This window comes from Canis aureus, chromosome 20 (assembly GCF_053574225.1).
Source record: "Canis aureus isolate CA01 chromosome 20, VMU_Caureus_v.1.0, whole genome shotgun sequence".
Classification (NCBI taxonomy): domain Eukaryota; kingdom Metazoa; phylum Chordata; class Mammalia; order Carnivora; family Canidae; genus Canis; species Canis aureus.
Window position 1 is genome coordinate 7918636 of NC_135630.1, and position 14862 is coordinate 7933497.

Below are 14862 nucleotides of genomic sequence, written 5' to 3' on the forward strand. Positions count from 1 at the left end.
AAATATTTATTTTGATGTGATCTTATTCTTTGATTGTGTTTCATTAAGTCCAGAGATCAAAACCAAACTTTCAGGGGCCTTTCAGAGCCCACACTGCTCTAAAGTCAGTTTAAGTGGTCATGCTTTCAACGTGCATAAGGTGCTATAGCGTGTGTGTGCGTACATGTGCGTATGCTGTGGGTGTGTGCATGTACATGTGTGTCCCTTACAGATTAAGGAGCTAGGGGTCAGATATAATTCAAGGCGAAAGAAACATAATAAGGCCTTTATTACTTTAATTGCCCCATTCATTAGTAAAGCAATAATATGAACAATAACTTCCCTCACTTTTCATCTTTGTTCTTCAACCTCTGAGGATATATGAGGCAGTGACGTTGCTGACGTCATACGGTTGGTAGTTGTAACTGCTGGCTCTTGTGTCATGACATTGTTCATAATGTGAAAAAAGAACAATTTCTTGGAAACAACTTTGAAGTCATTTTGCAGTGGAACGCTGCCCCACCTCGGGATCTGCTTTCTTTTATTGCCAGTGATCCCTTTGTCCATCCCCTATCAGTATTTTTCCAAATAGTTTATAGGCTATTTCTAGGCCATACCTGAACTATTTCTCTCTTTTTTTTTTTAAGATTTATTTATTTATTTATTCATGATAGACATAGAGAGCGGGGGGTGGGGGCAGACACAGGAGGAGGGAGAAGCAGGCTCCATGCCGGGAGCCCGACATGGGACTGGATCCCGGGACTCCAGGATCGCGCCCTCGGCCAAAGGCAGGCGCTAAACCGCTGAGCCACCCAGGGATCCCCTGAACTATTTCTTCAGAAATCTCATTTGGATCTCATGTATTCCATAAGGGACTCATCTGCATATGCAGGTTGTTTACGTGTATTGGGAAACACACAATATTATAATGGACAACTTGACAAAATAGGGCATTCCTTGCTGCTATCCACCTGGCTTTGTCAAGGGAAACCATATTTGGTAAGCTTCCTTGTTTAGCCTCTTTATTTTCAGGTCCTCCCAGCTCACTTTCCTCTTCAAAGCTTTCCTGGACCTTAGGTGAGGCTGCTTTCACTTGATGTATCCCAAACCGAGTGTGTTCTGTGAAATATCCCTTTAGCCCTATCCAGGTGCATTAAGGCTGAGCTAGAACTGGAATTCTTCTAGTTATCTAGATATCAGTCTATTAGATGAGAGAGAGAGAGCGTGCATGCGTGTGCTAGCAGGGGTGAGGGGCAGAGAGAGTCCTCAAGGCGACTCCCCACTGAGTGGAGAGCCCAAAGACGGGGGGCTCCATCCCAGGACCCTGAGATCCTGACCCATGACCGGAGCTGCAACCAAGAGTTGGCCACCCAGCCAAGCTACCCAGGCACCCCGAACTAAAATTCTGAAGAGGGAATGCGAGTGGGGGTGCAGGCCTTCAAGGTGACGGCGTCAGACCAAGTTCCCAGTAGTCAGGCTGGGCTGCTCCCATATCTCTCCGCTGTCAACAGCATGGTTGTTTTAATTGCAGTTCTGCAGCCGCTATTTTTGTCTGTTCTAGGATATCGGGATGCCAGGCTGGAAAGCGTATTATTAAGTGGTGGTTGAATGCCTCCACTCGTGGTTGTGTAACACCCGTCTTCCCGCGGTACAGAGGGAACGTTTCCTCAGTTCACCTTTGAGGCCCCAGGGGTGGCTAGGGTTTGGGTGGCGCTCCGGGGCGCAAGGAGCTGAGGCCTGGCAGCCCTGGTGGCAGTAGCTGCCAGGACGCTGGGGCCAGGCTGGGGCGCTCTAGGGCAGCCAGGCGGCGGGAGATGGCCCCTCTCGTACCCCGCCCCCCAGCCCCGGGTCACCCACCACCCAGCCACCGCCCTCCGCCCTCTCCTGGTGCCATGGCTGGCTCCCTCCTCCTCTGCTTCCTGCCTTTTCTATAGTCAGGGTTGCTGCTTCCCTGTCATCCGGCTTGCCTGGTCCATTCCCTTCTCGTGACATCCTTTCATCTTCTGCTTCTGTAGCCCTTCGATTTTTCTCTTAGCATTTCTCAGCTCAAATTCCCCGGAAGAGGGTGTGATTGGCCTGCGCGTCCTTCACTTGGGCCCACCCCGAGCCCTGCGTCGGGCCCCACCACGGTCCTGCTGACAGGCACCCTACCTCTCCGCACCCCGAGGCAGAGGTGCTTAGGGTCGCCAAGAGCACCTTGGCTACATAGTCTCTTCTTTCCTGAAGCCTTACAGCAGGACATTCGGTGCCATGTTCTGTTACTCCTTTATTAGTTCTTGTATTATTACTTTAGTGTAGGACACACACAAGATTGTAGTTTTAGAGTTCCGTAAAGACTACTTTTTTTTTAAATTTATTTTTTATTGGTGTTCAATTTACTAACATACAGAATAACCCCCAGTGCCCGTCACCCATTCACTCCCACCCCCCGCCCTCCTCCCCTTCTACCACCCCTAGTTCGTTTCCCAGAGTTAGCAGTCTTTACGTTCTGTCTCCCTTTCTGATATTTCCCACACATTTCTTCTCCCTTCCCTTCTATTCCCTTTCACTATTATTTATATTCCCCACATGAATGAGAACATACAATGTTTGTCCTTCACCGACTGACTTACTTCACTCAGCATAATACCCTCCAGTTCCATCCACGTTGAAGCAAATGGTGGGTATTTGTCATTTCTAATAGCTGAGTAATATTCCATTGTATACATAAACCACATCTTCTTTATCCATTCATCTTTCGTTGGACACCGAGGCTCCTTCCACAGTTTGGCTATCGTGGCCATTGCTGCTATAAACATCGGGGTGCAGATGTCCCGGCGTTTCATTGCATTTGTATCTTTGGGGTAAATCCCCAACAGTGCAATTGCTGGGTCGTAGGGCAGGTCTATTTTTAACTGTTTGAGGAACCTCCACACAGCTTTCCAGAGTGGCTGCACCAGTTCACATTCCCACCAACAGTGTAAGAGGGTTCCCTTTTCTCCGCATCCTCTCCAACATTTGTTGTTTCCTGCCTTGTTAATTTGCCCCATTCTCACTGGTGTGAGGTGGTATCTCATTGTGGTTTTGATTTGTATTTCCCTGATGGCAAGTGATGCAGAGCATTTTCTCATATGCATGTTGGCCATGTCTATGTCTTCCTCTGTGAGATTTCTGTTCATGTCTTTTGCCCATTTCATGATTGGATTGTTTGTTTCTCTGGTGTTGAGTTTAATAAGTTCTTTATAGATCTTGGAAACTAGCCCTTTATCTGATATGTCATTTGCAAATATCTTCTCCCATTCTGTAGGTTGTCTTTGAGTTTTGTTGACTGTATCCTTTGCTGTGCAAAAGCTTCTTATCTTGATGAAGTCCCAATAGTTCATTTTTGCTTTTGTTTCTTTTGCCTTCGTGGATGTATCTTGCAAGAAGTTACTGTGGCCGAGTTCAAAAAGGGTGTTGCCTGTGTTCTCCTCTAGGATTTTGATGGAATCTTGTCTCACATTTAGATCTTTCATCCATTTTGAGTTTATCTTTGTGTATGGTGAAAGAGAGTGGTCTAGTTTCATTCTTCTGCATGTGGATGTCCGTAAAGACTACTTTTAAAAATGCAGCTCTACTAGTTAAAAGAGTCTGATTTCTTCCCCGTGGGGTGTCTCCCTATATTGATGTCGTTTCCCAGAAGTAACCATTGTTAACAGTTTAATGTACAACTTCCCAGACATTTCCTATGTAGTTACAAGCACACGTAGCCTCTTTTTTTTTTTTTTTAAGATTTTATTATTTATTCATGAGAGACACAGGCAGAGGGAGAAGCAGGCTCCATGTAGGGAGCCCGACGTGGGACTTGATCCAGGGTCTCCAGGGTCATGGCCTGGGCTGAAGGCAGGTGCTAAACCGCTGAGCCACCCAGACGTCCCCACATAACCTCTTTGCCGCACATCTGCATAGCCAAAGGCAGCGCTGGGAGTATTTACAGTTATAATGAAGACTCAGTAATGAAAGTGGCAAAACTAATTTCACCCATCTAATGTTTGCAGGTTTTTTTGGGGGGGGGGATGGGATATCAACTTCCTGACTTAAGCTAGTTGTTTAGGTGTGTAGTCCCTACAAATGAGTTAAGGAAGTTGGTGCTGTGTGATTGAATGTGTATGTGTTTATGGTATGGATGTGCTTCGTATACTAGAGGGAAAAAATGAACTTTAAACAAATTTCTAAAAGATAAAGGCCAGGCACCCTCTCCATCAGAGTGTTTTTGAGGATGCCGCTCTTAGATATTGACCCCCTCCCTATGGGGTTGCATGCTAGCAACAAGATGACTAACCTGTGACGATCTTGAATGAAGTAGCAGCTTCGTTGTAAACACAGTAACCATTTATTTGCTTAATGCTTTTACCTTTCTTTGAGTAAAAGAAAGCCCAAAGTAGAAGGTTGTGGGAAATTGAGATAACCAAAAAAAAAAAAAACAAACAAACAAACAAACAAAAAAAACAAACTCTTTTGCATCATAAAAGTATTGAATGTACATTTGAAAAACTTTTGGAAACTCAGAACCATACAGAAAAAATTGAAAATATTTTACCCACCAGTATGTTAATTTTGTAGTCTTTAAAAATGATACATCTATTATAGTTTATAATATAGTAATATATTTTGATTGGAATCATGAACAAAAATTATAGTTTTGTGCTCTTCATGTAACATACTAACTATCATAGATATATCATTCAATAATATTTGAGCACATGATTTTTTAAAGATTTAATTTATTTGAGAGAGAGAAAGAGCATGAGGGGGGCGGAGGGGCAGAGAGGGAGGGAGAAGTAGGCTCCCAACTGAGGGAGGCTCCTAAGGGAGCCTTGATGCAGGCCTGGATCCCAGGACCCTGAGATCCTGACCTGAGCTGAAGGCAGGTACTTAACCAACCGAGCCACCCAGGTGCCCCAAGGGCATGATTTTAAATGTCTGTCTTTGCATAAATGTACTATAACTTATTGAGACCTATTAGGTCATTACCTAAATGTAATTTAAAATTCCTAATTACTTCTATTTCATGATATTAATTCATTATAGAGAAGGGGCCACATGAATTAGGAGGGTGGGCAGTGATCTTGGGACAGTGAGTGGCTCCTACAAATGTGGTCCATCTGGCAGTAGGTGTATGAGGGGCATCACGCCCAGGTTTCCCCGAGGTGGTGGATGTGGCTTGTCTCTTAGAAACGGTGGGCTTGGGCAGCCTGGGTGGCTCAGTGGGTTAGCGCCGCCTCCAGCCCAGGACCTGATCCTGGAGACCCGGGATCGAATCCCACGTCGGGCTTCCTGCATGGAGCCTGCTTCTCCCTCTGCCTGTGTCTTTGCCCTTCTCTCTCTCTCTCTGTGACTCTCATGAATAAATAAAATAATAATAATAATAATCTTTAAAAAACAAAACAAAACGGTGGACTTCACAGTGATGAAGTACTCCCGCCAGCACCGAAAGGGCCCCTCCGCCTTCACTCTCCAGGAGGACCTTGGCCAGCCCTGAGCCCTCAGTCTCAGGTTTTCATGCCTCTAGTCAAGGTTAGAAGCAGTACGCCGTCCTGTTGCGTGTATGGGAGCAGCCGTAAAGGTAAGGAAAGTGCATCTACCTTCCTCTTTCTGGGTTGAGGACTTGTTTGCAGAACCAGGACACGCAGGTATCTAGAGTGTTTTTTGAATAAATTCAGTTCATTGTCCTCATGGGTCCATATCAGAGCAAACTTGAGTCTGCGATAAAAGTCTGAGAACAACAAGCTTGTCTGTGGGGATGAAATCACCAGCGCACTGCTGGGGTCGGAGCCAGCCTGCTGGGTATGTGGCCTGTGCCATAGCTCAGGAACTTGCATTTCAAGGGACTCCAGGCTTGGGTGAATGTTCTACTAGTTGTGTGGAAATTCTCAAGAATTTTTGAGCAAAGGGGCTTGCATTTTCTTTTTGCACGGGGCTCTGCAAATTATGTAGCTGGTCGTAACTGGGGTGTTAGGCATTAAAATATGATAATGATTCCTTCTCAGACACGGCCCCAAAGAGAAGGAAAAACCAATTCCAAGTACCCTCCCTTTTTGTAGGAGTTGGTGCTTGGAACTTGAAGAGACTGGCCTATAGGGTGAAATGGAACAGCTCCTGGAAGACGTGGCCTTCAAAGGGTGCGTGGCAGGTGTGAACAGCACTGATTGGCTAATAATTGCTGATTGGCTAATAATTGGCTAATAATTGGCTAATATGACAAAGGCTTTGCTGAGGAAACAGTCTTCAGATTTCAATTTTCTGCAGTTACGTAGGTATAACCCACCTGTGCTTTATCTTCTGTGGTGGAAAATATGAACGTCATGGTTTCTTTCTCTCCTTTGGAGCTCTAACCTTCTGTGTGCAGTTTTCCCTTGTCTGCGGGGGGTAAGTTCTAAGATCCCCTCATGGATGCCTGGTCCTGGGGATCGCGCTGAACCCTACGTATACTGTGTTTTCCCTCTACAGACATACCACCAAGAAAATAGAACAATTATAATAATAGACTGTAATAGAGTTATGTGAGTGTGGTCTCTCTCACTTAACATGTCTTCTTGTACTGTACTCACTTTCACCCTCTGCTAGCGTGAGATGATAAAACGCCTGCGTGGTGGGATGAAGCGAGGTGGATGACGTAGGCATGGGGCCATAGGGTGAGGCTGCTGTCGAACTCCAAACCACAACTCAGAAGGAGGATCATCTCCTTCTGATGGCACTTGACTGGGCATATGTGAAACCCAGGAATGTGAAACTACGAGTAAGAGGAACTAATGTACTTATAGAAGCAAGCATGAATTTCAAAGACCCTACAACCCAGAAGTAGTTTGGAATACTACAGAGGGAATGCTCTGCCCCTTAAGCATTGTCTTTCTGCCTCTGAGCCTGCCCCCCTTGTGTTAAGAAATGCGTCAAGGGTCTCCCAGGGCTCGTCTAGTGCAGGACTGTGGATTCTCTGTACTCCTAAACCAGTGCCCATGGGATAAATACACAGCACAGTGTATATTGTGTTCCTGCCTCCCCTGTTGATGTAGTCTTGCCTTCAACTGAGAAATGATTTTGTTGAGTTTTGTTTTACTTTGCAGTGGGTAGACAGTTGTTTCAATTTCCCAAACAAAAATGTGTTGGGGATCCCTGGGTGGCTCAGCGGTTTAGTGCCTGCCTTTGGCCCAGGGCGTGATCCTGGAGTCCCGGGATCGAGTCCCACATCGGGCTCCCTGCGTGGGGCCTGCTTCTCCCTCCTCCTGTGTCTCTGCCTCTCTCTCTCTCTATGTCTATCATTCATAAATCAATCAATCAATCTTTTTTAAAAATGTGTTATTATTAGAATTGAATGTGCTCTTTAAAACTATGTGTATGATCCTAATAAACACAGCCCTGAGAAAATTACTGCCCTCCAGCATTGCCTTCCTGATTGAGTGCTAGTTAAAGTCCTGGTCTGCAACCTTTGTGTTTGCCAGCGCCTTGAGCTAAGGAACAGAAATTGAGATTAAGCATTTAGAAACCTAGAGCAATTTCTTGGATTAAGTAATAAAAAATTGGAGGGTTGTTTGTGTCTCTTTTCATATTCTATAGATCCTGCATTTCACATATATCATGTTTTACAAAAGTATCAGTCTCTATCAGGTTGGAAACTAAAACCAAACGGATTCTTGGTCACCAATAGTTTGGGAAGTACTCTCCTCATTGACCGAGTTGGCAGGGTATTTCCTATGTTACCGAACTTCTCATTAGTTCATCTTTCCACAAATGGTGACAAATCCCCGTGTGTGTGCATGTGTGTGTGTGCACACACGTAAGACGGGCGCTCTCCTCTCTCCCCCAAGACAGAGGCCAGGTCGTATTGTAAGGCGGCCGTGCTTCTCGGGCCGTGTCCTGGGACACAGCTGTTGAGGTTGAGAGAGTTGTGGACGGTCTCTTAAACCACCAACAGTGGTTTGAACTGTGCCTGCTTTACCTAAACATGCTAGAGGGGCTGGAAAGTGTGCAACACTTAAAAACATGCCCTGTCTGTCCCATAGCGAGCAGGACAGCAGCCCGGGAAAGCCTGTTCTCACGCTGTGAACCTGAGAAACCCCATAGATTGCCCCCCTCTCCTGCCCCAGCCACCCCTCCCGACAAGCCTGTGTCCCCAGCGTCTCGCACAGAGGACAGGAGTGCGTCGCGTCCCCCCGTGTATACCTGTGCACTGTTCCTGGTGACTGTACGAACTCGGGGCACTGAGAGCTTGGAGTTGACCCCGCGCCCAGCAATTCCAGCCTCCCCCTGTGCTGCTGTGTGCCCACGATGGTTTTCCTGATCTGTCGCCGGGTCCTCTGGCCGGTAGGATGGGCAGATTGGTTACCAGTCTGTGTGTGGGCACAAGACTTTAAACTAGTTAAACTTTGGGGTAATTCTGTGGTTTTTTTTTGGGGGGGGGGGCTACAGCTGCCAATCTCTGGACTGGTTTCCAAAAGTAGGAGAATAGAAAGACCTGTGCTTTCCCTAAGTATCTCTGCTTTTGATCCATCTTAATTCTAGATAAATCTCAGTATTCATTGAAAAGTGACAGATGACTTCAAAATTAGAGAATTTGGTCTCCCATGGTCCAAAGTTTAGATGTGAGTCTGATCTGCATCAAGGTGGGATTTTCCAAACTTTTTGCAAGTGTTGGTCTCCTTTCATTGAATGATTCTTGGACAATTTTAATTATTTAAGGCCAATTTGCTAGAACCTATTAGGTACTATGGTAGCCGAATAAGGTTTAAAAATATTTCTTGGTTTCTCCCAATGTCCATCAGGGTGAAAACTTTGTGATCCAATTTATAAAATATTCAGCATAACTTACAGGACTTACTGTAGGCTTTGGAAATCCCAGGATAAACAAGGCTGTGCCTGCCCTCCAGGAGCTCTCAGACTGCTAGGGGGAAACTACAAACAAGATTCAGTAAGAGAAGTATAAAAACTGTTCATGTCTTTTGCCCATTTCATGATTGGATTGTCTGTTTCTTTGCTGTTGAGTTTAAGAAGTTCTTTATAGATCTTGGAAACTAGCCCTTTATCTGATACCTCATTTGCAAATATCTTCTCCCATTCTGTAGGTTGTCTTGTAGTTTTGTTGACTGTTTCTTTTGCTGTGCAGGAGCTTTTTATCTTGATGGAGTCCCAATAGTTGATTTTTGCTTTTGTTTCCCTTGACTTCATAGATGTATCTTGCAAGAAGTTACTGTGGCCTGTGTTCTCCTCTAGGATTTTGATGGAATCTTGCTCACATTTAGATCTTTCATCCATTTAGAGTTTATCTTTGTGTCTGGTGCAAGAGAGTGGTCTAGTTTCATTCTTCTGCATGTGGATGTCCAATTTTCCCAGCACCATTTATTAAAGAGACTGTCCTTTTTCCAGTGGATAGTCTTTCCTGCTTTGTAGAATATTAGTTGACCATAGAGTTGAGGGTCCACTTCTGGGTTCTCTATTCTGTTCCATTGATCTATGTGTCTGTTTTTGTGCCAGGACCACACTGTCTTGATGACCACAGCTTTGTAGTACAACCTGAAATCTGGCATTGTGATGCCCCCAGCTATGGTTTTCTTTTTTAAAATTCCCCTGGCTATTTGGGGTCTTTTCTGATTCCACACAAATCTTAAGATGATTTGTTCCAACTCTCTGAAGAAAGTCCACGGTATTTTGATAGGGATTGCATTAAATGTGTACATTGTCCTGGGTAGCATGGACATTTTCACAATATTAATTCTTCCAATCCATGAGCATGGAATATTTTTCCATCTCTTTGTGTCTTAATTTCTTTCAGAAGTGTTCTGTAGTTTTTAGGGTATAGATCCTTTACCTCTTTGGTTAGGTTTATTCCTAGGTATCTTATGCTTTTGGGTGCAATTGTAAATGGGATTGACTCCTTAATTTCTCTTTCTTCACTTGGTGGGATAAGCACTGGATGTTATGCTATATGTTGGCAAATTGAACTCCAATAAAAAAAATAAAGAGAGAGAGAGAAGTATAAAAACTGGTGTGGCTGGAGTTGATAACTGTCAGCAGCTGCTTCTGGGCGTTACTGTTTCATTACTTTCTGCCTAAGAGCACGTAATCCAACGTCAGCGCAAGACTTACAGGGGGACATACCAGTAGCACCTTAGGATCAGCAGGTAGGAGAAGGTGGGAGCCTGTGACCTACAGGAACTTTCCATGGAAGTGGAGTTTGCAAATACTGATCACAGATTCCTCCACTTATATAGTATATATATAAAGAAGTAAGCCCAAGTGTACTGCTCCTTTGGCTTTAGGGAGATCCGTATATATTTGGTGAAATGAATTGATCAGGCTGTATATTCGTGGAAGCCTCTAAATGGTAAATTCTAAATCTCTGCACTAGATCTCCAGCAAAAGTCATTTCAGTAGGAAAGGCACATAGCTCACAGAATAGGAAACCAGGATGGCCAATAAACAGGAAAAGCTACTCAAGCTCATTGATAATTGGAAAAATGCAACATTTAAACAACAAATGGAGGGGCACCTGGCTGGTTAGTTGGAAGAGCATGCAATTCTTGATCTCAGAGTTGTGAGTTCAAGCTCCAGTGTTGTCGAGCTTACTTAAAAACAACAAATGGCTACTATTTCTCACCCTTGAGATTGGTGAAAATTAGAAAAACAAAACCAAACCACGGATAATGTTGGGACCATTATGGAGAAATGTATTCTTTCGCTTTCCTGGTGAGAGTAAGTTGGCACAATCACTTTGGAAAGCAATTATGTAAAGTCTGATAAGGTTTAAAGATACACTTCCCCTATGACCCAAGAATTCCATTCTAAAATGTTTTAATATGCTTAAAACATCACAAACAATGAAAATGATTTCAGTGCCTGTTATAGGGGGGAAAAAGTTATAGTTAAATTCAAATGTCCTTTATTAGGAAAAAGTAACTGGCATTTATCTAGTGGATATCATACAGCATTTAAAATGAGTGAATCAGATTTACAAGGTTAACCTGAGTAGATCTTATAACCGTTTTATTGAGTGAAAAAGGTTGCCAAACCATATGAACTCTTTATCGTTAATGTAAAATTTAAAGTGCGCATCAGTGTTAAATGTGCATTAGTGTACATACCCATGGGGCAATTAAAGTGTAAGGACCCGGATGAGAAGAATACAAAGCAGCTTGACAGTGGTGGATGGAGAGAGGGAGGTGGGATGGAGGAGGCATCAAAGGGACCTTTGCTAGGAGTGTTACATTTTCTTGGTTGAAAAGGAAAACAAAGCAGGTAAGGCTAAATGTCAAAGGTCAGAGTTGTATTGCGTGTATTTACAATTTCCTATAGTCTTCCGTGGCTTCGAAATTCTTTATTTAACAATAGTGCGTAGAGCCCGCAGGGCACTCTCTGAGTAGGTACAGGTAGTGGCGGTCCGTCTGACCTTTGTGCTGCCTGCTGTGGCCTCGTAGGCCTCAGGGCCTTGCCCGCTTTATCCGCAAGGTGCTCCAGGATCGCGGGCAGGTGATCATGGTCACGGGCACACGCCTACGCGGCCTGCACTCTCCAGGATCGTGGGCAGGTGACTGATCATGGTCACAGGCACGCGCCTATGTGGCCCACATTCTCCTGACACTGAGCAAGCCGTGGCTCCCCGTGTGTCACCCACCCCCCGCGCCCCAAGGCGCTGGAGAGCCTAAATGTACGGACTTAGTAGTGTTTTCTGAGCCTCCTTGCAAAAGCATTTTTATGTAACAAGATGCCCTCGAACTAATACAGTAGGTAGGTGTGGGGGAGAGTTGTTTTGAGGGCCATAGTCTGACTTCGTTATCTCAGGCCATCAAGATCGTTTAAGACCAGCCACAGCCGGCTGGCTGCAGCAGCGTCGTGTGGGAAATGGCCAAAGGTCCAAAGGTCCGGAGGGTTGACAACGATTTCAGAGGAGTGAGTAAGAGACCTTCTGAGAAAGTCTCGATTGCTGGGTTGGTTTTCCGGGTGGGGTGGGGTGGGCCCTGGATCCGGACCCCGTCCTCTCGTATGGTGCATGGACGGTGGACACGGGAGCACGGGTTTCCCTCTCCCCGAGACTTGACTCTTTGTACCAACAGCATCGAGGCAGCACGGCGACGACTTATTATGTCGGTTTTCAAAAAACAACAAAACTACTCCCTCCTCCGGTGATGACGTGTGTGCTCAGGGCTCACCGTGCTCCAAGACAAGTGGGGGACCCGGGAGTCGGAGTCGGACCCCAGGCACCGGGAGGAGCCCCTCTGGGAAGAGGAGGGGAAGCGGAATGGGGCAAGTGTGCAAGTAATTCTAGATGAATTCGACAGGCCCTGCAGAAGCAGGATGGGAGGGGGGGGATAGGAAGACAGGTGTCACACACTTGGGGGTTTGGCATTTCGGCCGTGGCGGGTGAGCGTTGACACATAAGCACAACATCCCAAAGGGAGGGAGAATTGTGGTCCGTGTTACCCAGGGCAAGGGCACACGCGGGTTAACGTGGAAGGGTGTATTTACTGATTCGGTTGGCCAACTGCGTACCGATTCACAGTGTTACTTTCTGTCTGAGTATCTGGTACCTCAAGTTGTCGAAAAGAATTTTTCACAACGATTTTCTACTTGTATGTGCACCTAATGTGAGGGTCACAGCACTATACTGTCCGTAGTTTAAAATATTTTAGCAGGGATCCCTGGGTGGCTCAGCGGTTTGGTGCCTGCCTTCGGCCCAGGGTGCAACCCCGGGTCCTGGGATCGAGTCCCACGTCGGGCTCCCAGCACGGAGCCTGCTTCTCCCTCTGCCTGGGTCTCTGCCTCTCTCTCTCTCTCTCTCTCTCTCTCTCTGTGTGTGTCTATCATAAATAAATAAATAAATAAATAAATAAATAAATAAATAAATAAATAAATAAATAAATATTAAAAAAAAATATTTTAGCATGGCCCCTACAGTAGGTTTGTATGTGCCCTTTGTTTTCATCTAAATCTTAGTGGGAGCTAGTGGTGCCAGCTATGAATGCACACGGAGCGTTGAGGAGCTGGTGTCTAATCAGAAGCCCACACTCGGGGTCTTCTAGCGGGGGACATTGGTGGTGGTTAAGATGACTGGATTAGGTTGGACCTTTTCAGAGGCCTCCCCCCCACCCCTTGCGTGTTATAGAGCATAGAAGTCTAGTGAGACATTAAAGGTGGGGAGACTGAGGCTCAGGGAGGCCGGCTGTGAGACTTGGGTGGTGGCAGGGCCAGGCCTGAAGAATTCTAGAAGCGGGACTGCCGTTGGCTGCTCTGTCCAGTGAGCTGTGCTTGCTGCCCTTGCAAGAACCTTGATCTGCGATGACATTCTTTCAGAGGCTCGTTAAACCGCGTAAGCTAATCCTCGGCTGCATTTCCTAGGCCCACCCTGAAGTGTGCATTCCTTAGAACCAACGTATGTGACATTTCCAGTATTCTGGGGATTTCATTTCTTCTTTTGATTCGAGAAGAGCGAAGTGTGACAAACCCTCAGTTACGAGTGATGTACCTGTGTTTGCCAGGTTAGCTGGCACTCCTGTCGGCCTTTCCTGTTAATATGCTCGTCCATCTGCAGATACCTGAAAAACAATTAGAGGTCTTTGCAGTAAATCCACGTCACGGTAGAGAAAACAAAAATGCATATGTGTGTGGCATTATGTGGATCTTCACAAAGCCCTTGGGAAAGTGCAGGCTGTAGGGATTTTTGATGTATTTCTTACAGGCCAGATTATACAAATGAATTAATTAATTTTCACTTTAGTGGAAGTTTGTTTTTCCTGGTATGTTCAGGTCGACTACGGTCACTGTGGTTTGGAGTGAACCTAACTGGGTTCCTGTCCTTGGACAGAGACCAAGGACAACTGTAGGACTTGCCCATGGGTGACCTCCTGTACGCTTCTTGGTTCAAAAACCTGGTTCAGGGAGGCAGGTGCCGTTATGATCACTTTATACAGCTGAGCCAGCCAAAGCATCGAAGAGTTAAGTGACATGTCTGTGCCACAGAACTGGTCATGACAGATTCAGAGCCAGAACTGAGCTCCTGAACACTAGGTGACTCCGCAAAAGCTCCTTCCGTGACCCCACGCCGCTGGAGCAGAAGGAAGTGGATTTCAGCGGCATCCTGCACATCAAGGTATCAGATACAGTGAGATGGAACCAAACATGGGGACATTGTCATAGGATGACATGTCAGGAGATACTAGTGGTGACAGTTTTGGGAGAACTGACGGTTCAGATTCAGTAGGACGTCATGAAGAGCCTGCCACGAGCCACGCGCTGAGCTTCCTGCTTCCCTGTGTGCTACTCATTTCCGCAGTCACAGAGCAAGGGACCCGGGGACATTAGCCTCCCCCTGTCAGCCTCGAGCACTATCAGGATTATCCCAAAGCCATTTAAAAAAATTATTAATAGCAGCTTAATTGAGACGTAATTCACTACCAAACACGTCATCTGTGGAAAGTAGACAATTGAATGGGTTTTTGTATATTCACAGATGCACGACCATCACCATACTCAGCTTTAAGACATTTTTTGTCCCACCCCAAAAGCCCTATACCCATTAGCAGGACACCCTTCCCTCCCCTCCCCACCTCAACCTGAGGCGCCCACGAATCTGTTTCTGTCTCTATACATTTGCATATTCTAGACTCTTCCTATAAATAGACTTCTGCAAGATACGGTCTTTGGCATCTGGCCTCGTAGCCTTAGCGTAGTGTTCTTAGAGGTCATCCGTGTGGTAGCCTCTACCAGTACTTCGTTCCTTTTATTGCTGAAGAATATTCTGTTGTATCAATATCCTGCATTTTATTTATCCCTTCTTCAGTTGGCGAACATTTGGGTTGTTTCGACTTAGGGCCATTAAGACATCCACGTGCAAGTTTTTGTGTGGACGTACGTGTACAGTCCTCTTGAGTATATACC

General features: G+C 45.6%; 1 protein-coding gene across 3 annotated transcripts in view; it reads left to right on the forward strand.

Moving 5' to 3' along the window:
- Positions 1–14862, forward strand: part of TBC1D9 (TBC1 domain family member 9) — a 113669-nt gene that overhangs the window by 34497 nt on the left and 64310 nt on the right. The window contains exon 1 of one of the 3 annotated variants that reach the window (XM_077860939.1): positions 6237–6366. The exons of the other annotated variants lie outside the window; for them this stretch is intronic. The gene's annotated coding sequence lies outside the window, so the exon portion shown is untranslated. Of the gene's footprint in view, positions 1–6236; positions 6367–14862 lie in introns of those variants that run through there. 3 annotated transcript variants of the gene reach the window in all.